The following is a 25,208-nucleotide window of genomic DNA, read 5'->3' as shown; positions in this document are numbered from 1 at the left end:
CAGTACCCCCAAGTCTTTCTCTGCAGGGCTGCTCTCAATCCCTTCGTTGCCCAGCCTGTAGAGATACTGGGGGTTGCCCTGACCCAGGTGCAGGACCTTGCACTTGGCCTTGTTGAACCTCATGAGGTTCACATGGGCCCACTTCTTGACCTTGTGCAGGTCCCTTTGGATGGCATCCTGTCCCTCAGCCATGTCAACCACAGCAGAAGATACTGAACATTACTGGTCCTAATACAGACCCCTGAGGGACACCACTTGTCACTGATTTCCATCTGCACATTGAGCTGTTAACCACTACCCTCTGAATGCAAGCATCCAACCAATTCCTCATCCACTGAACAGCCCACCCATCAAATCCACATCTCTCCAATTTAGAGAGAAGGATATTGTATGTGACTGTCTCAAAAGCCTTACAAAAGTCCAGGTAGATTACATCTCTGGCTCTTCCCTTGTCCATTTATGTAGTCACTCCATTGTAAAAGGCCACAAAGTTGGTCAAGCAAGACTAGCCCTTGGTGAAGCCATGCTGGATGTCTTGAATGACCTCCCTGTCCTCCATGTGCCTTCATGTGCAATACTTGTATGACATACTTAGGTCACAGCTTTGAAATTAAGACAAAACTAAAGTGTACCAAAGCCTGTAAGGTACATTGTCTCAGTTTGAAACCCAGTTGGTCTTGCTGGGCCTCGCATCAGCCAGTGGGATCACAAGCAGAAAACTGTGGGACTTGTATTTGGGTTTGGTAGTTGTTGCATAATTCGTTGGCAGTGATTAGTCCACATCATCTGCTTTTCACTCTGGTGTCCTGTGGGGACTGTGGCAGGACTTCTGCTGTCTTGACCAAGCTAGATTTTCAGGAGTGAAGCTAGTTCTTTGTCTTTCCTTCATAGAAGAGACCACACTTCTGCTCCCTTTGGTGGACCCCTTTTTGGACTTGTTGATAATCATTACACCAAAGAAATTGGTGAAATCAGGAGATTAGAATGACAAATAAACACCTCCTCTCCCTTACCTTAAGGAGCTGTGTGCAGGGGAGCCTCAAGAGCTATCTAACATGTTGCCAAGCTTGCACGGTGCTGAGGGATGCCAGACTTGTCCAGGCAGCCAGGCTCTGGCACTGCTTGTGTGCTCCTGCTCTGGTATGCTCTGGGACCCAGGTTGCAGCAGCTGCGGTTCAGCAGGCTTGGGGTGTTAGAGGGTGGTGGTGTGACTCTTAAAGGAGCTGAACTTCTAAAATGGGCTGCAGGTCAAAATATTTCAGGAAATGCTACCATAGTTGTAGATGAGTTTTTTCTTTTGCATTATGGTTATTCATGTGTTTGAGCTGATTACTTCAATGCCTAAAATATTTTGATTTTAAAGTATCATGTTTTTTGTTATCTTAAAAGAGTTCAAAAACTCCTATAAAGCTAGATAATACTGAGGAGGTCTATCGCTACTTCCAATATGTTTTCATCTTTTATTTTTATAGCCTTATTCAGATAATGATTCAGATAATGATTTTTGTTTCGAATTGTGGTTTAGTATGTGTATATAGTCTATGTTATTTTTAGAAAGTCCAAGGTATACTAGCATCTAGGTGTGTTTCAGCTGTTGTAGCAAAACTTAGTCTGTTGTGGACCATAGAAATACATACTTATAGTCCACACAACCTGCAAGTTCCATCAGAGGTCAAGGGCACAGGAGGATGCTTCACTTTCACAGAAAATAGTGGTGTTTCTTGGTGGCATTGGTCGAGCCCTTTACATTGTAAGGTGATGATAAATATTCCATTTGCATGGTTCCTATGACCTGAATATCTTATTGAAAGAAGGGTGTTTGTGAATAGTTGTTTATTTGGCTAATGTTGTTAGATAAAAATGTCAGTTGTGGAAGAAAATTATTCTCATTTGAAATTATGTTAACAATCTATTTTCTGCTCCTGTGTTGTGACAGTTCTTGGGAAAAAAAAAAAAGTGGGAAACATTGTTTAAGCGCCTGATAGGGGTGATTTCATGATGCCTTTCATCAAGCCAGACATAAGAGTTGCAGAGTATTTTCTGTGATCTATAATTAATTTCTTTAATATTTTGCAGTTTTGTTTGCTGCCGTTTTGTTAATTCAGTGGCTTACCATCTTTGCTAACATCATTGTGTGCCTTGAAGTCTCTTCCTTGTTGAAAATGTATGACACTGTTGTAAACAAGCAGCTCTTGACTCAGGTCATGTGGCAGATCAAGATTTCTTTAGGTTGAGTGGAAGCAATAGTGTTAGCCATGCTTTTAGTCACATTTGCCATTTGCATTTTTTTTAGGCAGATGTGGCTTAATGCTAATAAGTATACTAAAGGTGAATGTGAAAGCACATCTGACTTCATGAAATTATTTTCATTCCTTTTAGACATGCATTACAAATTTTGTATTGCATGTTGGTGGTTGTGTAGCCTTTGAGCAAATTTTTTTAGTAGACTGGAGAACTCCTGCTCTGCCTTGGTGGTAGCTGTTGGGGGAGGACTGAGTAAAGAGAACTGGAAGTCTGGGAACCTCAGTTCTGTGCTGTTGGGATTTCTTGCTTTTCTGCTGTTAGGTACATGTTATCAAGCGAGACCCTTGTCTCCATCTCCTCCAACTATGGTCTTGTTTCTTCTGTAAATTGTACTGTCTTAAACTGCATAGCTTCAGTTATGTTGAGAACCTTTGTTTTCACTTCTCCTATTGCTGGGCAATAGTCTTAAGATCCCAGATGGATGTGTGTGTTTGATAGATACTTTTTCATGCTGTACTTTGTGTTCTGCTCGTACTCTGTGCGTAGTGAATGCTGGAGCTTTTGTACCTTAGCAGAGAGTGAGTGAATTTCATAGGGATGACATTGCTCTATGTGTGTACATGAACAAATATATATGTTGGAGTTTAAGCTAGAAGCTCTGTGATACAAGCTGTGAAATTGGTCACATTGCCAGAATACTTTCAACTGAGTTTGCCTAATGGCATCATTGTGAATGAAGAATTATTCTTTAGTAGAATATAAGGTAGATGTTCTGTATTTCTGTTGTTGGTGTGGAGTAGAAGTGCCACCTCCACATAGGAAAATCAGTTACTGTCTCATTGTTCAAATAAATTTATTCTTTTTCTTCTTCTGAAAGGTAGTAAAGCTTTATTGACACAGTTGCATAACATTAACTCATTAATCCTAATTGTACATAAATCCACATAATTACCATAATTGTTTGTTGAAATAGCAATCTTGTTTCATGAAACAGGTAGGGTGCCCTAATTAACTTTTTTCTTTAAATAAAAAAAATTGTGTACGAACTGTTAGTGCTTTAGAGCTTTACTGGCATGACTGATGACTGTCAGTCCAGGATCACCCCATTTCACATCCCTGATAAAGAATTGGGCCTTTGGTATTGGATGGGTTCTCTGTGGTTTGACATCTTTTAAGAAAAACCTGAATGTACTCTTAAGGTAACCAAATCAGGGTTTCCTTGATGGGAACTTTGATCTATATTGGAGATAAGCCTAAATCAGCTATTTGCTCTTAATAGAGTTTTAGAACCAAGAAACTTAAGTATTAAATCTTCACAGTACTGGAAATGTGGTAGTCTGTGCCAAATGAGTAACTCTTTGGAAAGTAATTACTAGATTTCTTTAGTTATATGCCTGTATGCCCATTTGTCACTTTTTCCCCCATGAAATGTATTGTGCTTTTATGTATTTGTTGAAAACATTTTGAAGTCAGTTTTAGTTGTGTGTCTCTTGTTAATTATGGCTTTCCTGAAAATGAACAATTTCTAGAAAAAACTTACCAAACTCTAGCAATTTTATGCAGCCAGGACAAAGATGTGGTTCAGTCTGTGACTTCTTTTGAGTGTTGGGTGTGGGGTTTTTCTAATTATAAATACAAATTCTTTAAAAAAAAAAAAAAGGGTGGGAGATGGGGAGGGGAAGGAGAAACCTTGCCAAAATCTTCAAGATAAAGGAAATGGACATTTGTAAGGAACTGGATGAATGGAATTGTAAAACTATTGCATCGCTACAGAGGAAAGAATAAGAAACATTGTGTGTATGGACTTTCTGCTTTCATAGTTTCCCTGACATACTAAGTATTTTCTGATGTGGTTTTTATGGGAAGTATGACTTAATTTGGGAAGTCATGTGGTTTAGTTTTAGGTAGTCCTGCGAGGAGCAGGGCGTTGCAGTCGGTGATCTTTATGGGTGCCTTCCAACTTGAGATATTCTGTGATTAAGTATGTTTCCTTTAGTTGCAAACTTGTGACTAATTGGGTGGCCATTCTTGATTGTATTGTTTTGAAGATGTATTGAGCTTCAGATTGGTATGGAGTGTAGTGCAAAAACTGAAATGTAATGTTTTGCATTATAGGTACAAGAACTGTAGAAGTCCATTTTAGAATTTGAAAGGACAAGTTTCTGAAGCTCTGGAAAGATATGGTATGTTTATGTTTTCACTTATATTGTGTGTATGCTAATAATTATACTTTTGTTCCCTGATTTAAAAAAGAAAAAAAGTTGAAAATAAATTCAGGAAGAGAAGAAACACACGTTCATTTTCCCCCATTTCTTTTGACTGTGGTCTTTTACTTAGGCATAGTTGTCTAGAAAACTGAGTTATTTAATTTCTTTTTCTCATAGCGAAAATAAATACTGATGATACACCATTGATGAATTCCCTTTTAATTTGTTTTACAGTTGCAAACAAACTCAGTTTCACCGTCCATCTATTTCTTCATGGATTACATAAGAATTGGTGCTGTTTCTGAAAGTTTGGGGCGGGGGGCATATATGCTTATATATGCTTATAAATATGCTACTGAGCATATTTATAGTGAGGCTCATACAGTTTTTAGGTATGACTTGAAAAGTAAGTTCAGAGCTACTAGAAGACTTAAGCAAACATCAGTGTAAGTCAAATTTGCAAATTGGAGTCTTAGAAAATACAGAAGTGGAACCTTCATTACCAGTGCCAACATGAGCATGTGGTATCTCTTTTTGTCTAGGCTCTTAAATGTCCAGCCAGCTTAAAAGTATGTACATGTATTAGAGCAAGGTTGGAACCTTAACTTGTAGTTACTTTAATTTCTGTTTTCTAAGTTTATTCTGCTGTAGTCCTGTGGAGAGATACGTGGTAGTATGGAACAGCTGCACCACTCTAATGTTGCTTAAGTTCTGTGGTTCTGCAACTTGTTACACAGAGAATTTTTGAAACTTTATGCATTGCTGCATTCAGGAAAAAAATATGTATAAGTACATTTTTCAACCATATTAAATAGGTCTGTTAATGCATATATAAAATTGTATGTAGTTCAACAACTGCTTCTAAGCTATGTGTGTACTTTCTTGTTTAAACACTTAAAATGTGGGGAAGAACTCATAACTGCAGATAAAGAATTTTATATGCTGTAGGTTTATGTCTAGATTTTTCTTTTGAAGATACTTAACATAAGAACATATTTGAAGTTTTGAAATCTCAACCTTGCATAAGGCTGTCTTTTTTTCTTGGTTAAGTTCTGTTTTGTAGGAAGCTATAGACAGGAGATAAAATGACTGATTCTAAGCTGAAACATTAAATATAGTGTGTGCTAATTAAAAACTGTAAATCTCTTGAAGATATAGTGTTAACGTTATCACAATCCAGATGTTCCTGAGAGAATTGTATAGATTGGTCCTTTACTCTAGCAGGCATCTGGCAGGTAGCGTATATTCAATTTTGTACCCACAGCACCACTGGGACCACCCACCTGCTTCTTGCTCTTCAGTTTCAATACCAGTTGTGTATATGATGGCTCTTCAAACTGAAGCCATTATTTCTGCTGGCTGCTTTTTTTTTAATGTTTAACCACTTCCCACTGTATGCATAATCTTTGTAAGGGTATGCACTTCATAAATTGACAAAGAATTCCCCTCTAATCCCCCACAACTTGTGAGTAATAAATACTAATGGAACATCAGAAAAGCTGAATGTTATGCTACAGGATTGCATGATCGCTTGGTCTTAATATAAACTGCATATAAACAAATGCTGAAGAACTTGGTGAACAGCAATATACTTTACGTGGAAGGCTGCATGAAAGATGGGTAGCAAAAGAAAGCAAATAACAAAGCATAAGTAAAAAGATAGATGGAATAAAAGTTTAAATATTAAAGCTGAAGTGAAGCTGTAAAACTTACCTGTTTGGAAAATAACTTGATACCTAGCCAGTAAAAGGAGGGCTACTAAAGGAAATTTAAATAGATGATTGGATTTCACTCCAGATGTAGGAGGGGCTTTCCATTCATAACTGCACATCGCTTTGGAGGGAGCCTAAAGTAGCAGGCATGACTGAGATAGAAACAAGTGGTTCAGCTGGAAAAAATAAGGAGTATGTGTAGTGGAAGAAAAATGAGTTGTGGTCGAAAGGAAAAATGCAGAAGCTAAAGATAATTTCAGGCTTTCCCCTTTTTACAAAGGTGAAGAAAGTACCTCTATGATCTGCTGAAATATCAAACTGAAAACAAATGTTGAAGGAAAAAATCTGTGTTCGGAGTTGTGGGGGCAGTTGTAGAAAATGAGAATTACACATTGGCCTTTAGCTTTGGGGTGAGGGGAGAGAGTGGGAGTGAACAGTAGACCTTTTTCTCTTGCTTTGATTTGTGAAATATTAACATCAACGCAAATTGATACGTTGTATCAAAAAGTATACGGGTATTATAGGGTGAAGCTTTTAAAATCTGTAGTTGATCTCTTTATATTCCAATGCACTGTAGTCTACCTTTATTAAAGTCAGTAACTTGTGTTTTTACTGAAGTATGAATTCTAGAATGGCACCAGCTTTGATTTGAAGATATAAGCAAATTCAGATCCCCACCCCAGATAACTGACTCAAGTGTTAATTGATCTCACTACCCTGCATGTTTTTGTTCCTACTCTAATTTGTATTGGTCAGCCTTCAGTTTCTAGTCATGTGAGGGTTTCATATGCTTGCTTTTAATTGGAAGATCTTTTCTATGTATTTCTGTGCTATGAGAGGACTTAGTTTCTTCCCGTATCCATATTGATTAGCTTGAATAACTTGGAACTGTTTCCGTTATCTAGTCACAAGGCACTCTCTATCTTCATGCTGTCTTTGTGGCTCTTTTCTGCTACTTCTGGAACATTTTTGAAGAATAGCAAATAATTGGAGAACTGGGCTTAAGTTTTGAATATGTCTGATGTATTTTGTGCAGATGAACAGACACCTTTCCAGGAACCCTTCATGAGTCATATCTGTTGTCCTGGCTGTAGTAACTGGGACCATGTGTGCATTTGCTCATCAGTTGTGACTGCCTTAGTCACTTTAGGTTGGCATTTTCCAGGATAGAACCCAATTCCTTTGGTCTTCTAACTATGTAATTTTGTATTTATCGTTATTAGTTGAATGGTTTGGTTTACCAGGCAGTGGGAAAAAAATCATATAGATGTCTTACTACAGTTTTTTTGCAGCTTTTTGGGAATTTATTTTATCGGGTTTTATTAGTGGCTCGTTTATTTTCCTTTAGGATAATTGATAATTCAACCTGGTACTAGCTGCATGAAGAAAACTTCTGGAATCTTATGTCTTTTCACGTTTTCTGTGTTGGAAACAGCGTGCAGTCAACAAAAGTAATTGATGTTTCCAACCATATCAAGAAATTAAGTCTCAAACATGTCTATTAATATTTTTTTTTTCTACAAGTGACAGTTGAGATTGAGCTTAGGGATTTGGTGAATATTCTATAGTTTCTTCCAGGACACTTCAATCAATCTTATGTTATAAAAGGCCAGTTTTCTTATTAGTTGTTGGTTCCTTGTTTGAAGTAGTAAGCTAGCTAGGGTAGTCCTGAGGGCACCTCTTACTCTATAGATGATGACTGTTTCATCATGGTGCTCAAAGTCATTCTGGAAACATATCAAATTCATTCTTGGGGGATTCAGAGGGATTCTTCAGAAAACATACAAAGGTTTCTTCTTGGGGATGGTTATTTTTGATTAAGCAACTCAAATTCTGGCACTGAAAGGTAAGGAAGATCATGTACTACTTTGTACAGGTGAATCACCTTGTTTTCATTAGATCATCTGTCAAAAAGAGAATCTTAAAAAAATTTGGATCAAGGATTACTCAAGTGTATACTTAAAACTCTTTTGTAAAGGAAACTTAAATTCTTACAAATACCACCTCCCAGGGTAAACCATCCTACAGTCAGGTCAGTAAGTTGTTTAGTTTAAATAAGTGTTCTTCCTCTCAGGGATCTTCCTAGACCTCACATCCTGGGTGTTAACTGCCAGATTGCTGTGCTGTCACAGAAAATGAACATCAAATAATGCAGAGAAAGCGATACGGTATATGAAATCCATGTAAGTGACAACTTTTGATTAAGTGATTTGTAGCTGGAATTTTTTTGGCTTTATTTTTCATTGTTTACAAATAGGTACTTACATTCTCCATGGTATGGCTTTAGGTTCTGTATGTTGAAGCTGAGGACCTCTTCTTGGCTCATGTTTGTGATTGCAGACTTTCAAGATTAAATGAAATAGGCAAAGAGAAGATCTCATCAGGCTATGCCACAAAGTTGCTTTTAGTCCCTTTTGATGCATCTGAACTTGGTTTCTGACTTCTTATTCTTCCAGTCATTTATTATTTATTTTCCCCCTCTTTTTGAGTCAATAAGAACATTTTTTTTCAGAAAATCTGCACTTTTTCCATCTTGGAGAAATGACTGTTGTCTCACACTACTGCATAAATGTTATTTATCCTGTTGCCTTTCCATGAGGGTTGCTCCAAACCATGCAAGGTTCTTCAGGTACATGGTGTGAAGGCAGGATCTTGTCTATTGTCTTGCAAATTACAACGGGTTGTTGTAGTCCTGGTTGAAGCTACCTCTTCTAAGCAGTCACTAGGCAGCTATAGATGTGTCTGTACTGGAGCCTACCCAGTCCCAAAGAGTCTAGCAGCCATCTCTGGTTTCTCAGACATACTCCAAAGGCACAAACCTTGTTTGATACCTTCAGCTGCTATGTGTGTCTGTGAAAGCCTAAACTGTAAGCCATGCTAATCATGGCAGTGAAGACCAGAGAAATCTGTCTGAGTGATAAGAATAAATGTCTGTTCTGATGCTACTGTTCCTACCCTGTAAAAAGTAAGTTCTACCCAGAGATTATTTTTTGTAAGCAGTTGGTTTAGGTCAGTTTCCTATTCTTCATAATGCCCTTCATGATTTTAGCATATTCATCAGTGTAGTTTCCCTTTCCCGATCAAGTAGTGTTCTTTGACTTTTAGACCAGTCTTTTTTTCTGCCTTGTTTGGATCCAGCAGTCAAAATGTTGTTCAAACTAGATTCAGAATAAGGTATCTTTGATGGCAGTCTCCTTCACTACTCACCCCATGTTTCAACATGCTGGTCTCTTTACCAGCAGACAGTACTCTGCTGATGGGTGAATGAGTAAGGTTTTAGAAAAACCAATTCTTTCATCTGTGCTAGGGAATCCTTGCCAATCGTATTCTGTCCCACAGGAGTGGTGGCAAGGATAGATGGGGAAAGTAGTACAAAGCGGTAGAAGGGGGAAATGATTCATTAAGATTTCTTGCGTCTGGATTATTGAAAATAGCATGAGATTTTTAGACCGTAGTACCATAAATCTAGCTTTAAGGTATCCTGTAATGGATTAGAAGTGCTGCAACTACCGAATTCAAAGCTCTAATTCACAATATATTAAATATGTAGAGGCAAATTTCACTGCAAAACTTAGATCAGTTAAATTCAGCTTGGTGAGATTCATACCAGTTGGGATACTGCCTCTCTTCATGGAGCTGCTGTAGGTACTATGGTGGTGTGGTAAATCTGACTAACAAAGTTGGATCTGTGTCAGGCCTGGGCACAAATGTGTCTTGGCCAAGATTGTGGACTGCCACCTCAGAGTGTATTATTTAACATTATAAAATCTGATGTTTTTTTAATCCAGCACCGATACTTCATGCATTCCTTCACTGTTGACAATCCCGTTCATGACTTCTCCCACATGAAACAGCCTCAGGAAAACCCTGTTTTACGAAGGTTGCTGTCAGCCTGTTGTTCTAACATGCTTCCATTTGAATTGAAGACTACTGTAATTAGCTTTTGCCTGTGGTCTGCGTGATACAAGTCTAGGGAGGGAGTGATTGATTTGGTATCCAGAACATGAACTGGTACTTCCAGCAGTCAAACAGAATGTGGATTTCCCAACCAGTGAGGCCTTAGAGGCTACACCCCTGTCCTTCTTGACCAGCATGCTAGAAGTTACTTGGGTAAAGCGCTAGAAGTGGTGTTAATTTCTAAATGCACTTTTACAGAGCCATTTCACATCAGTTCAGAAAGCAGCAAGAATTTAGGTTTAACTTTAGAAGAAAGCACTGCCTTAGAATAAGTATCTGTTTCTTTAAAGCTGAGACTTGCCTGAAAGTGGGCATTGTCAGGTCTCAATCAGAATGCCATAAGCAGTGTTTTAAGGCTTCTCAGTTTTGCATCAGCATCTTGGTTTTTGCTGTTTGCTTTTCGTAGAGCTGATGGTCAGCAAATATTAATTTGAAAATTTTTACCCTGTTTGTCACTTAATGTTGACAGATGAGGAACCTTTTCAACTGACTTTTATTCATTGTACTGTGTTTCTGGCATTGACTTGTTAAACTTTGATAGTTTACACCTGCAAAACATAGGTACTAGAGAACCTCTGTTTTGTTTCATAGGTTTTTGGTAGTCTGCTTTTTTTTTTTACTTTCCATATCTCAACTGTACTCGTGTTTAGATGAGAAGACTCAAATATTACTGCTGTTAAAATAATTAAATGGCACTTCTCCTGCCTTGAGGAATATACCCAATAAAACTAAAAAGCATCATTCCACAACTACTACAAATTTTATTCTGTTGCAGAGTTTGTAGCATGATGGCAAATTGTAGTAAAAGGACAGAAGTCAGCAGCTTTTCTGACAAACTTTAGAAAATAAAGGGCTTTGCTTCCCTATTAGTGATTTTGTATCTATAACAAGTCAAGAGATACAAATTAGCATTAAAAATGCTTGATTCCTCAACAAACCTAAGACCTTTTGTAATAGATTGAACTGAAGCATGAAAGCTTTTGTGGATGAAAGATTTATAACTATCTGTGCTTCTCTTGGTGTTTGTATCAGGCTGTTGTGACTGTGGGTGTTGTAGAGACCTGTGGGTGTGCCCTCAGTAGCTCACTGGCCTTTTTGGACCCTGCTTCTGTATGAGGCTTCTGCTGCATGGCAACAAATGTGGGGCTTCATCTGGGTTAGAGCTGCAGGAATAAACTTATCAAATACTGCACAGAGGTCTGTCTTCATAGCTACCTGCTGTTTAGAGAAAGTTAGATAACTTTTTTTATTCACCAAATACAGTAATAACACTTCAATTGTAATCAAAACTTTATGTTAACAGGAAGTGAATAATGCTGTTTGTGATCTGACTGTCCATCAGGCCGTTTTTCTTTACAAACTTTGTCCAGTGCACCGAGGAGCTTGGGTGGGAGAGAGAATGGGGTGAATTGAGTGTTGAGGGTTATGGTTGGAAATATTTTATCAGTTAACTTTAGAGTAGATAATAGCAGTAGGTAAGAGACTAACTGGTTCCTTTTCAGCCATGGAAGCAATCAGCTGGGGTGGTCCCAGGGCGCTCTGGGCAGGAGTATTGCTGAGTGATCATTGGCTGCCACCTGCGTGACAAAGTAAAGGACCAACCCTTCAATTTATACCGGTGGAGCCAGATCATGGGAAACAATTGACAGGTAAAATACACTTTTGAAAATTTAAGGGAGAGGAGAGAGTACATGTGGCGTGAATGGAGCAAAGAACCTAAAAGTTTGGCCACAGATGGCAAAGACTGCTCCTTTGAAACTTTCACATGGCTTTAGCTTGCTTCGTTTTGGGGAGAGGCATACAGCAAAGTGCAAGTTACATGTTGCTCCCCTGGGAACACAGAGCCTCATTAGGAACCAATATTGAGTTGTAACAGGGAAACAACTAATGGAATTTTATTTTATTTAGAAATTACAGTTTATATTTATGCACATGCTTCCAAATCTTTGAATGCTTGATTTTGGGTGCTTTCTACTGGTCCAAGAGATGGGGTTTGGTTTTGGGAGGGGTTTTTGAGGCTAAAAATAAGTTAATGAATTTTCAAGTTCACCAGTTGAATGTACTGGTTAGTTACTCTAAAAACTTACTCTAGTAAGTAGTTCTGCTTGTTAGTTACTCTATAAATCTTAGAATGTCATTCAAAAATGAATTGATTTTTGTGCAGTAGGTCTTAATCTTGCAGATAAAACAATGTGTAGCATCAATATTGTTCTTGTGTTTTATGATGTTTTAGTGAACTAGCTGAAAATAACTTGTAAGGACTTTTAACTGAATTATTTTTACTTATTTAGAGTTGTTAAGCTTATGCTTAGCCCAGCGTGATACAGGACTGGTGTGACAACTCATTTTTAATCAGTGACTCAAAATTGTGATCACCCTGATGTCACCGAATGGCCACAGCTTGTAAAAGGTAAGCATACGCTTATGTTGTTTCTCAAGATCCTTTTTAGTATATTGTTTATTTTTAAAGTATTTAATTCTGTATGACTTGAAGTGAATTCCATAAGTATTATTAAGGTATATTGTTTATTTAAGATAAGTCAGCTGGCAAAGTTGACTTACCCTCTTGCTTAGAGTTATTTCAAAGCTTACTTACTTGCCTGCTTTTAAAATATGAGCACGGTGGTGGTCCATGGTATCCCTCCTAAGAGCAATGCTATCACTTAAGCCTCCAGTGGTTTTTACTGTCATACTGCAATTCTGTATAAATGGTTTAGCATACTTACTGAGGCAAATTGTTAAATTTTTTGGAGTATTTGTCCAGGAGGCTTGATGACATTAAAATTTGTAGGCTTGCATATCTTTACTTTGCTCTCCTAGGGAGGTACAGTGAGGGTAAAAAGGAGTGGCTTGCAGAATGGAGAAGTTGCTCCCTGTGTTACTGGAAGTGAGCCACCATTTGAATTTGCTAGCTCATACTGCAGTATTCAGATTAGCTGGTGTCTTGTGATCAGTATCTATGATTAATTCAAAGCTGAAATTTATAAGAGCATTTGCTCTGAGATTTTCTCTGAACGGAACTCTTGTTTCAGATTTTAGGCGTGATGAAAGGATGTCTTGCCATACTGTATAGTTGCTTTTCAGTACTGTTGCCTGCTCAGAGGAATAACAAGGTATCTTGTTTGTAAACAATTGGGCATTGCAGAGTAAATAGCTTCTCAACAAGCAATTACAATTCCTGTAATTAGATTGATCTTTCACATTGTTTCCATGAGTACTAAAAGCTCATTTTATTTAATGCTTACATTGTCATCTGAGACCTTTTAAAATATGGTTAATAAGTGCAGTAATAGTTCTGCAAATCATAGTTATTTTAGGTCAGCTTCTGTTGTAAAAAACAATAAGCTGAAGGAATTTGATCCCTGTTTTCAGCAGAACGACTTACCTTAGAGGACCAAACTTTTTTTTTACTTAGCCAAGTTTTATTTTTTCTGAACCTTCCTGGAACTTGTTCTTACATTGTCTTGTAGAAGAAACCTTATTTGCAGAATAGCACGTACAGAGCTGCAGTGTCTGTTCAAAGCCCAGATAAAACTCACACAAATGATAAGGATAGGAAAATATTTTGGATATACTGATAGCTGTGTTTACGTGTCTGTACTGCAGATCACTAGGCTACCTTTTTTACATGCTAAGTTTAGATGCCAGTCTGCTCTTTTTCTGTAAATTTTCATACTGCTGTGTATTTTAAAGGCTCAAAGTGATTAATACTCTTGATGTTTTTGTTTTAACACTGCTATTTCACTTGTATTTTCACAGCAACTTAAAGCACTAGTCTTACCCAAAGCTTCATTGTGTTGTATTTCCTATGGCTAAAAGAAAGATAGCAACCGCCTCAAACTTCCAAGCTCTTTGCTCAGTTTCTGAAGTCCTGGATGTGAATAGTGGAGCTAGCCAGTATGAATGTAAACACTCTTCTTTCCAATGCTCCTCAGGTTGTATGGCTTCTAGCACTTACATGTTTGGGTGAATAATTAGGGGGGGAAAAAAAGGTTCTTTTCTTTCTAAGTATCTAGTGATTTGGTTTGGTCACTAGAGTTGAAGGGAAATTAGATTTTGATTTGTTTTGCTGTTGAGCATTATTTTTGTCAGCAACTATCTAATCAGTCTTTAATGAGTAAGGAAAGCATCATTTGGAGGGAGTAAATAGATGCCAGATTTTGAGACTGGGTAGTTTTTCTGTTATTTTCCAGTTAAGCGGGTATTTGCGTTTTAAGCATGAGTATAAAGTTAGTTTGATAGTAAGTTCAGAGTTCTGTCCCTAGTGTCAGTTGAATTTTATAACTTAGTGAAATATAAACAAGTAACTTCCTGTGTTCTGCATCAGCTGTCACTGCACATTATCCAGCTAGCCTAGGAATTTTGCCTGCCAGAAATGCTTTCTAGGCACTGGGTCTGTTAATATACTACAGTTTGGTAAAATCCAGAAAGTTGCTAAGATCTTATATGTCAGTAAAGGACTAAGATTTTAGTAAAAGATTTGGAGAACAGTCCAGGATTTAATAGGAGGGACCATCCAGTAAGGTAGTGCAATAAAACATAGGAAAAAAAGGAAATGTTTCAGGCTGCAGGTGGAGATTTCCATTAGTGTTTAGAATAGTGTAATAGTCATATAGTAAATAGAGAAATTCCATTCCTACAAGCAATGATTTCCCTGGTAAAGCTATGACAAAACCTGCTTAGCTGTGCTGACTGAAGTCCCCTAGAAAACTCTGTTTAAACCCGCAAAGTGAGTTCTATTTGCAGATTTTAGCTCGCTTCTGTTTTGAGAAAGCTCTGTCATGAAAGGCATTTTTGTTCATGTAAGCTACAGAGTTTTACTGCAATAGGCTGTGCTCTATTTCCACTTCTTGTGCAGTGTATCCAGTTATATCAGTTCTGGTCAACTGTATCAGAATCTAGACCCATGTCAGGGTTGGATAAGGTTCTTCAGAATATGATTTCAAGGCAGCTTACAGTGATTGAAGTCAAAACTGCTGCATTCGTACTGCCTTGTCTCCTGGCTCATACAATTACAAGCTGGATCTGGCTACAAACTGTCTGGGTAGCAGGAAGTCCCAAAGAGGAAAAAATAATCTGCCTAAAGAAAACAATAATCTGTCTAAAAAAATAATAAATTAGATGTTAACTTTTTGAATCAGTGCTCACATGAGGAAGAAGATGGGAATAAGGAGGAGCTAAACAGCTATAATTTTAGCCTACTTAATTTAATACGGAACTATACCCCTTAAATTTGTAAATTAAGTCAAGGGGGTTGGCAAGCTGAATACAGGTGCTACTAGGGTGTTCAAAAATGCTAGGCACTAACACCTAATTCTGAATATTACTGGCTGATCTGTTGACTGGAAGGAAGTAAAAGAAACCTGCCTGTGAGGCTTATGTCCATAAATTCAAGTAGAGCGAGACATGAAATTTGTTTTGAGGTTCTGTTGAGACCTGCTTTTGAGCTGCTGCTTTTTAGAGTCCAATTGTGCAGAGAATAATCTGTTGGTAACAGTTGAGCACTGATAAACCTTGAGTATACGTTTTGGTTACAGAAGTGGTTACGAAGAATTAGCCCAGAACTGGTGCACTATACAACCTGAATACAGAAGTACTGCCAGCAGAACTCTTCCCTAATGGCTGCTGTTGTGTAAGCTGTGGGGAAAAAGTGCTGTCTTCCCTAGAGAAATCTGGCTTAATTATATTGTCAGATTTTATGTTATGAACTGTCTTCTCGAGTTTGGACAAATGTGCAAGCACATAAGAGTCAGTGCTTTTAGTGGCAATAATAAATCATCATCACTTTCCACCTTTCCTAATTCTTCATATTGTAATGACTGAAAGTAACAAAGAATGCTTAAGGTTTTGCATCTGTATCTGCAGATCACCAGGAGAACCTCACTCTGAAAACATTGAAACTAGCCGAATGTAAGTAAATGAATGGATGAGTTTGGTATATCATGTTTTAAAATGTTTTGACCGTATGTAAGTTACTCTTGCACCTTTTTAGAAAAAAAAAAAGATGACAAAAGCTGAGCAGAACTGTGGAATTACCTTAGAAAATTTCAAGTTAATAGTTTGCTATGGAAAAATAATTTTAGGCCTCTGTAAAAACTGTGTGTGTGTTTTTTGTTTTTTTGTTGTTTTTTTTTTTACTTTTTTTTGGAGAGTGAATCGGTTAAAGGGGAAGTTCAGAGGTTTAACGTGAACCAGTAGATGGTAGCATAATACAATGCCAGAGATCTTAAGGCCTTATATTCAGACTTGACAGTAGGGTGTAATTTCTACCTGCTATTCACTAACATCTTGCATGGGTTTGAAGGCACTTCAGTACTAAGGCACAATGCCTGCTAATACCTGTTGTGGCAGATGAATTGCTGCGCTAAGAGGAAAAAAAAAAAAGTCTGACAATTTGGCAAATTTATACACTAGTTACTTTTAGAAATGGAAAACTGGACTTCTTTCATTGAAGGGTATTCAGGTAGCATCTTGTTCATAGTTTTGAACCATGTTTTGGTCTGTCTTCATTAGCCTAGAAGCAAAGTTGTGATAGGCTGAAATGTTCATTTCAAATTCAAAAATGTTGAAGGTATGAGAGGACATTTTAAAAAAAGAAAAAAGTTATTGAGACTTTATTCTTCTGTGAGTTAGCAAACAAAGATTCTTTTCGAGCTATTCAAACCATCCTGTTACAGAACTCAAATAGAGAAACTGTAAACTCTGCTTTTCTGACTTACAGCATGAGTTCCAAAATAACAGAGGGAGTGTAGCCCAATGTTAGGGTACTGTCTGAGGCTTCAGAAGATCTGAGTTCACTTCTCTTCTGGCCATAAACTGTCTCCTCCACACCCTCCCTCCACGTGGTGTAGGATTTTACACACTGTGGGCTGAATGCCAGTTTCAGAATGTTTTGCAGGCTAGGGACATAGTGTGAATTGCTCAAGGACTTCTCCACTGTAGCTGCCCAACTTGGGGAGGAGCAAAGCTGAGGTAAGCCCCTCTGCACTGGACTGCATACCTAACCTTAAAAGTGATGAGAAGGAAACAAGGAACGCTTTTCCCATATGTTTTTACCAATTCACTGCAGTGATTCTTGTACTAGGAGGAGCTTTTCTTCTGGGACAATGAATTTGCTTTTCCCTCTCTTATGCCATCTGTTACAGAAGTGCCGTCTGGCTCCCTAGGAGTACAGGTTGCAGGGATCCAGACCTGAGAGGGGACTGGCTGTTGCTATGTGGAAATGTGTTAGAGGTTGCAGGGCAAAAACCCTGTCATGATCCCTTCCGCTCCAGCCCCTGCTGCATTGCGTTTTATTGTTCCTGTGGCAAGTTGAGTTGAGTTCTTTTGTTTTCCTGGCCTAGCCAAAGGGGGGAAATCAGGCTGTAGACTGGAGGTAGTCCACTCTGGATATTGGCAGTTGGACTCGTAAGGAAAGATGTGTCAGAAACAAGCAACTTGATGGCTGTGAAGCAAACACTCTGTATGGAAGGCAGTACATTTTTTTTCCTTCTAACAGTCTGACAATTCTTTTTTTGTGCGTATATTTTGTCCTCCTTAAAATTGAACCTGAAAAAATAATCTACAATAGCAAGGTTTTCTGTGTGAAAGCTTAATGGGATATTTTTTTTTCTGGTGGTTTGGAGTTTTTGGGGGTTTATTTTTTGTCAGTGTTTTTTTTGTGGGTTTGTTTTTTTTTCTGCAGCGTGATCAAGAGTTGCCCTGACTAGGTAGATTTTGGGTGTCTGTCTAAAATAGATGTAAGTCAGTCAAGCTGTAGGGATTCATGTGTTTTGAGTAGTAGCTAAACAGTATTAATGCATGTTATACTGGCAAAACTAAGTTTTTTAAAACTGTATCACAATGTGATGTGTACATCACCTACAGAGAATTTCTGCAGTCATGCTGTATAGCTGTGCTTGCCACGTAAGGTGGAATGGCAGGCTGGGTAATACATTGTGACCTGCAAGCCTACTGTGTAGCTAAAATAGTTACTATGTTAGTTACATGCCTATAATTCGTTAGTAAATGCGGGATTTCTATGAAGTGTTAAGTTATTTACACAATGAATGGTTAATTTGTTTTTACTCTGGGTGGCTGATGCAATTGCTTCATTTGTTTCCCTGTTTTGCATTGCAAAGCCTTATACCAAGAGCCTAGTCAGGTATGTTTCACAAGTGTGAATTAAAAATAATCTACTCCTTCAGACTGTTATGCAGCAAGTTCTTCAATGGATAAGTCTTAATTATCTCAAATTTTTCAAGTCCTGGCTCTGTGTGATGAACATATTGGTGCTAGCTCATAGTTAGGTGTCTTTTTTTTTTCCTTACGTTTGTCCAAGTCTTTGAATTTTTAAGATCAGCATCTCCTCCTGTCTGGTCCTGTCACAGGTTTGCGTTAATTTTCAGATTCAATTAGTATAACTTTTTTAAAACCTCTTTAGCACTAAATTACATAACTTGTTTAACAATAACTTGACTACTTAACAGCGTGTGTATTTTTACTGTACATACTGTATGTTGTCACACATCAAGGCAAAGGTTTGGGTATTTTGACATGATGGCTTTCTGTGCATTCATCTTCTGGTTTTGGAGGATGGGATGCTTTGTGATTTTGAAATTTCTCTCTCTCTTTCTAAAGTCGTTGAACACCCACCCCTCCCATTTGAAGTCTTGTTGCAGTTATAGTTGATGAATAGTGACCTCACATTGGAGTAGATTTGATAGCTGGTTTGTTTCCCTTGAAAGAATGGAAAAATAAAAATTCTGCAGCAGCCTCAAAACATGCCAGAAAACCAAATTACAACCATTGCAAATGAATACTTGTACAGTTACTGTACGTGTGTTTCATGATACATACTTTCAGATGCCTTCCTAGTGCTTTCTAGACATAGAATGCCTTACTTTCCTCAAGGCTGAAAACACAGGTGGGTTTACATAACATAACCACAGGATGCTGATTGTGGCCTCAAACCTTGTCACATAGGTATTTTTTGTGGCATTTGCTGGTGGTTTTATCACCATTATTGGGAGGAAAAGATATAGGAAGTATCATTATCTACACCTGCAGCCTTGTACTCTGCTACACTGTGATCTGTCTAGGATGAACTACAGAATTTCTTCTCAGAGCCCCTTGCAATGCGTCATTTGGCCAGGCAGTGATTCCTTTGAGGAAACTTCACCGCTAATATGACTGCATTGACTCTACTCAAGAATTATTACTTTTTTGAATTTAGCAACTACTTAAGTTAGAATTAAGTGTCTGTTTTACCTTTGCTTCCAAGAGCAAAAGCACAGTAAGATAAATAGACTGAATTTTATAATGATTTGAAAGAAAAGGAATTCCAGTTGTTGCACTAGAAAATGTAACTGAAGCAAATGTATTAGAAACCTTGGTTCCCATGGAGCTTGTTGGATGCTGTAAATTTACCAGTTAAAAATAAACAAAATGAAAGCTTAAAGAGTAGATATTTCTCTCTGGAGGTGTCTAAATCCACAAATGCTGGACTATTCTTAAACTGGAAGCTCAGGTGTTTAAGTCTCTGATCAGTATTATTTGCACTTAGTTTCTGTGTGATCATGGTCGTCATTCTAGGGCTGTGTCGTGGAGAACGAAGACATCGCAAAAGAACACTGCCATGAAAGCCTAACAAAAGAAGTGTTCTGGAGTTTTTAATAACTTGAAAACAGTGGTGTGATTGCCCCTTTCCTGTACTTGGCCTCTTCTCTTCCAGGTTGTACAAAGAGAATACAGGGTTGATCAGCATTTAGGTCTCTGCAGGTCAGTCTTACAAGTTGCAATGGTCAGTCCTCTTACATGAGTGTCATGCTTTCTACTGCAATACTCCAGTGGTCCAGAAGTAGACAATCAGAATCAGTGGCCTCAAGTTACTGTCTGTATCTTTAATATTATCTCTGCAGTGAGATATCAAATCTCCTTTCTTTGGATGGCCTGCTGATCAGAATATAGTGTATAAATTCCATACTTGACAAATTTAAGCTTGCTCAGTAGAGCACAACTTGAAGTTTAATTGTACATGCTTGAGTGGTAGGACTTCTTTAACCAAGGGAAAACAACATGGAAGGTACTAAAGAATATGGGTTTTGCTTAAATATTGATAAATATTATTTGTTTTGTCCTGAATATAAAAGACACTGAAGGATTTCTCCAAGTATGTGAACTTACTGTAATTTCATTTCTTTCCAATAAAGACAAAGCTGGTCTTACTGTGGCCTCACAGCCACTACAGAGTAGTAGAGTTTTGGACTCCTTGCTTGATAATTTAGAACAGAATTTGGAGAACTGTTGAAATGTTTTGTGTGGTTAGACATATCATGATATACTCTTTGGAAGTTTAATAGCTGGAAACAATTACGTACATTTTCTTTTCTTTAAAATATTAAGAATAACAAATCTGTTCAGAAACATGAGAGCAGACACAGTCAAAAATATAGCCAAAGTAATTCAGAAGGCTCTACTGCGGAGAAGTATTTTTTCTGCTTTGAGAAGAGCAAGAAGCACCCAAACAGGAAGATAAAGTGGTTCAGCTGAACAGACAATACTCCCAGGCTAAGAAGCACTGACCTTTTAAACTTACCCAGTTCAATCCCAATAAGTAAATTTGCCTGCAATGACAATGTTATGTGCAGGCAGTAAGATTTACTATACAAGGCACCAGGGTGGACCTTCCAACTAAACCTCCCCTTCTGAAGGTCAGCTATGTAACAGCTAGGCATGCATTGAACTACAGAAACCCTATATCCAGCCGGAGCTGGCTGGCTCACTTAACTATATCACCAGTTACACTGGTCTCCTTCAAAGCCAGCAGGAAGGTAGTGACAGCAACATCTGTGAGGACAATAGAATAGTGCCCTAATACAAGCAGTGGAGCAGAAACCCCATTGTCCTCAATTCCAGATGTAGACTTTAGTTGCACTCTTGATTGCTCATAACACCACTGACTCCAAACCCCTCCCACACCCCTGCGAAGCCACCTCTTGCCGCTTTTTAATTTCAGAGTCACTGAAGGAGGACAAGCGTGGAAGGCCATTCTTCTCATGATCATGTACAATATTTTCTGGGATCTCTTCTATGGAAGAAAATGCTCCTAGAAAAATCAAAAAGGGAGCGCAAGTGAATTTTTCAAGGGAAAAAAAGTGCGTACAAGCAGGTGTGTGTCTTTGGCTGACAGCTTTTTGCTCTACCATTCTCTTTTCTGGATTTTTAGCATTTACAGTTACTATGTTTAAAACTGTTAAATGGCGAGAGATTCTGACTGAGAAGCCAAAAACTGTTAAAATCCTTCAGGGTATGTGACATCAAGGTCCAAGACCAAATGGCCTCAAAACTTTCAGAAAAGCATGTTACACAAATTTCATCAGCAATTATGTCTAAGCCTGTAATTCCCTACCTCACTGTCCCCATTCTCCTTCCCTCTGCCCACACATACAAATGGAGGAAGACTTTGAGGATTAACTCCAAAGAAGGAACCGGCTTTTTTGCTGACAATCTATTGCCAACAAAAAATAAATGCTGCTGGCTGCTTTTGGAACTGCTTCAACACAAAAGCACTTTGCTGTCAGCATCTATGAATTAACAACTACACTATGCTAAAACAAAAATTTCAATCATACAATACTACACAGCTTAAAAAGCACTAACATTGACAATAAAAAGTCTCCAGATATTAATTTCTGCAAGCACGTAAGTTGACAAGAAAAATAACATCACTAAATTCTGATGCATTTATTTTAAGATCCTGGAAGTTTTTATGACCTTGAGAATTATCTCACATGGGCCCCTTGGGCTTTAGGCATAAGCCTTCACACAACAGCATCATTTCATGGTACCAACCTGCAACAACAGCAGGGTGCTACAAAAAAAGCTCTTTAGATGAAAGTCTCTTGGCCGTCTCCGTTTCAGAACTGCAGTGAACAATCCACACCATTCAGCAGCTCAGTTTTGTAATTTGTTTGTTTGTTGTTTTTTTTTTTTTCAGGGGGTGGTGGTGGTTATATTTTATTAATTTGACTTTTCTAATTATAATTTTTGGTACTTTAGGTGAATTACATGTGGACAACAGATGCCAGAATGGATAGCCTCAGAAACTGAAAACTTGCATCCATCCAGAGCACAGTTCTGTACAAACAGTACAAACAGTAGCAGAGTTAGCTGCCCCACAGTGCCACAGCTACACTTCTCCATCCTGAACCTCCAAATACAACTTAGGTACTCAGACATAAACTATTCTCCCTGAAACATCAGTCCCACCTGCCGCAATTACCCAAAGAGGAGAAAGTCAGGTCAACAGCAGCAGTAGCCTTCATCAGCAAATACTAGTACACTGGCAGCTCAAGGCAGAAGAGACCAGTGTTTATATGGAAACAACTTTCTGTCATTATCCAACATGCCAGAACTAGGAAGCTCAAGGTGAAAGGTTCCCTGCTGGTAAGACATGAATTATCCTTCACTGCACGCAGCCAACAATTCCTGTCTGTCCTGAGCTATTCTTTGCATGTTATCAATGTTAAATTCTGGTAAGAGCAGGTACTTCTACTATACTCATACAGTTTCATATTTAGTACTTTCTTGCAGTGTGGCTTTCATAGGTATTTAAGACACATGCCCATACCTAGGTGTGTGCCTGTCTTTGCTGGATTTTTAGCTCCCGTCCATATATCAAAGTTGAAACTAATATTAAAGTTTTTAAGGACATACTCTTCACTACAAAAGTTTTGCCAATTTGTGACTGTTTCCTTCTGGGTGTGCAAACTACTTCATACAAGGTAAAGAAAATATAAAAAAACACCAGTACAGAGCTGGCTGTTCACAGGGTGCTTCTCGTAAGAAAGCTGGGTTTACAATGCTCAGGATTTGTCCGCACCTTGGTGAGTTATGCCATCTGCAAAACCACAGAAGGACCTCAACTGACCTGACTATAAGTAGCAAATTCACAGCCCTAGTGCACAGACAGGAAAGAGGGTCTCATGTCCAACAAGGCTGTGTTATGTTAAATATGATCATGTTAAGTTTGTATGTGCAGGTAGTGGTACATTAGAAAACCTTGAGGAAATGCATTATTTGTATTGGCATACCAGGCTACTAGAAGAGGATGGCAGACTACATGCATACAGGCAGCGTTCACCCTGTAGATTGTTTTTCAGACAGACAAATCCCTTTACTCCTTCTTCTACAGTCTAACATACCTTTGTTGACCAAACTATTGCCTTAAGCAACTCAGAATCTTCATAACTCCTATGATGGCTTACTGATAGCACCCACACAAGATTTCAGCAGTAGAAAACAACAGCAGCTGCCAAGTTTTAACTAGCTTTCTTTAAGAATCCTAGTTAAAAGTGAGTGGCCTTAAGTCAGAAATTTTATATACTACTGTTTCTTAGGGAATTGTGATACCTTGTAATTCACTTGTTTCAAATTCTATAGATTAGTGCCACCCTTCAAAGATAACAGATATACCTACCACATGCATATGGGTACTCTTTCATGATTCAGATCACTTTTGAGCCAAGTAATAGCAATTATTTATTTTCACAGAAAGAACAGGTGTATTTTCATTAAAAGATGTTTTGAAAGGACTAGAAGCAACCATGAAGAATGAAAAACTGAAATTAAGCATCAGTATCAGAAAAGCAGAAAGAATCCATTCTTGTGATGTCCCAGTTGGACCAAATCTGTTCTTTCCTCCTCCTCAAAGAAACCCACACACCCACAACAGAGTAGATACCATTTAAAACGATCAAGACTTTTTTTCCACTGAGTGTTGCCCACTTTCGGCGTCTGACAAAACAGGATCTTGTGCTTGTCACACACAAATATTTGGTCCAAGACGAATTTGGAAACTGCAGTGTGAGAGAGATCTCTCAATGCAATGTCTCTGCAGACATTCCTGAGAAGCTCAAGTCTTTCCATATGAACCAGGGGTTGACGGATCAGATTTCCAGAAAAAGCTTTTCCAGTTGGCTTTATGAAATGCAGAGGGGAAAGAAAAAAAAAAAAAAAAGTGCAAGAATTTAGTTTTCAGATCAAATTCTAAAGTATAAAAATACCCAAACTGTGCATACTAATGACTCCCAGATTAATGATTAAAACACTGTTACGTATTAACTAAACACGTAGCACACAGTTTCCTTCTGGCGCTGCTGCCGTACACGTTGGTTCAACTCTTAAGTCTTTATGTAGTAGAAAGTAGTAAGAGCTTTTCCATTCAATTTAAGTCTGCTGCAGAGCAGCAGGGTCTTATCTGTGTGGATAAAACTTGCCTTGACCAAATACTGGAACTCCCACGAAGCTTCAACAGCCAGTAAGAAAGCTTCTGAGGAGTTAGGACAGGAAATTAAACAGAAATAAGCTTTAATCTCTGAAAAGTTGGGGCTTAGAAATGCTGACCCATCTGGCTGGGATAGAATAATTTCAGATAAAAGTTCTGTGCTGTTTTCTAGCACCTGTATTCATTCACTGTTTCCATTTATCCAGGCTGCAAAAAATTAAGTGGACAAAAATTCACACAATGAGCATCAGTGCTTACTGTGGCAAGTAAGAGAAGCAGGCAAGATTCCCCTCCCCAAAAATGGATGAACTGTTTGATGTACCTCATTTTTCTGAAACTAAGACAGAAACCGTGACCATCTCTGCCTCATGATTAGTGGGGAGAGGAAAAAGGAGCTTGTCTGATTAACAGGTAATGAGAAATTTCTACTGACACATCTTGCCCCTATGAGAGGGATGGAGCACCTCTCCTGCAAGGAAAGGCTGAGACAGTTGGGGTTATTCAGTCTGGAGAAGGCTCTGGGGAGACCTGATTGCAGCTTTTCAGTATTTAAAGGGGGAACAGAGAAAGATGGGGATAAACTTTATAGCAGGGCCTGTTGCAACAGGACAAGGGGTAATGGTTTTAAACTAAAAAAGGGTAGATTTAGACTAGATATAACAAAGAAATTTCTTACAATGAGGGTGGCAAAACACTGTAACAGGCTGTCCAGAGAAGCGGTAGATGCCCCAGGCCTGGAAACATTCAAGGTCAAGTTGGACAAGGCTCTGGATCAACCTGATCTAGTTGAAGATGCTCCTGCTCACTGCAGGGGGGTTGGAA

The 25,208-nt window shown here is 38.3% G+C and overlaps 1 long non-coding RNA gene across 8 annotated transcripts in view; it reads left to right on the top strand.

Annotated features, from left to right (window-relative positions):
* LOC121096440 overlaps positions 1-24,814 on the top strand; it is a 30,406-nt gene extending 5,592 nt beyond the window's left edge. For 4 of the 8 annotated variants that reach the window (XR_005830597.1, XR_005830547.1, XR_005830542.1 and 1 more), the window contains 7 exons: positions 4,360-4,427; positions 11,623-11,769; positions 12,412-12,530; positions 15,986-16,030; positions 21,117-21,269; positions 22,160-22,546; positions 24,593-24,814. This is a non-coding gene — a long non-coding RNA (uncharacterized LOC121096440). Of the gene's footprint in view, positions 1-4,359; positions 4,428-11,622; positions 11,770-12,411; positions 12,531-15,985; positions 16,031-19,832; positions 19,880-21,116; positions 21,270-22,159; positions 22,547-24,592 lie in introns of all 8 variants that reach the window. The other 4 variants (XR_005830563.1, XR_005830556.1, XR_005830592.1 and 1 more) reach the window with 4 other exon arrangements.
* Positions 24,815-25,208: the final 394 nt, after the last annotated feature.

The sequence above is a fragment of the Falco naumanni genome, chromosome 1, assembly GCF_017639655.2.
Source record: "Falco naumanni isolate bFalNau1 chromosome 1, bFalNau1.pat, whole genome shotgun sequence".
Classification (NCBI taxonomy): Eukaryota; Metazoa; Chordata; class Aves; order Falconiformes; family Falconidae; genus Falco; species Falco naumanni.
The sequence above is the reverse complement of the archived record's forward strand: the minus strand, read 5'-3'. Positions and strand labels throughout refer to the sequence as shown.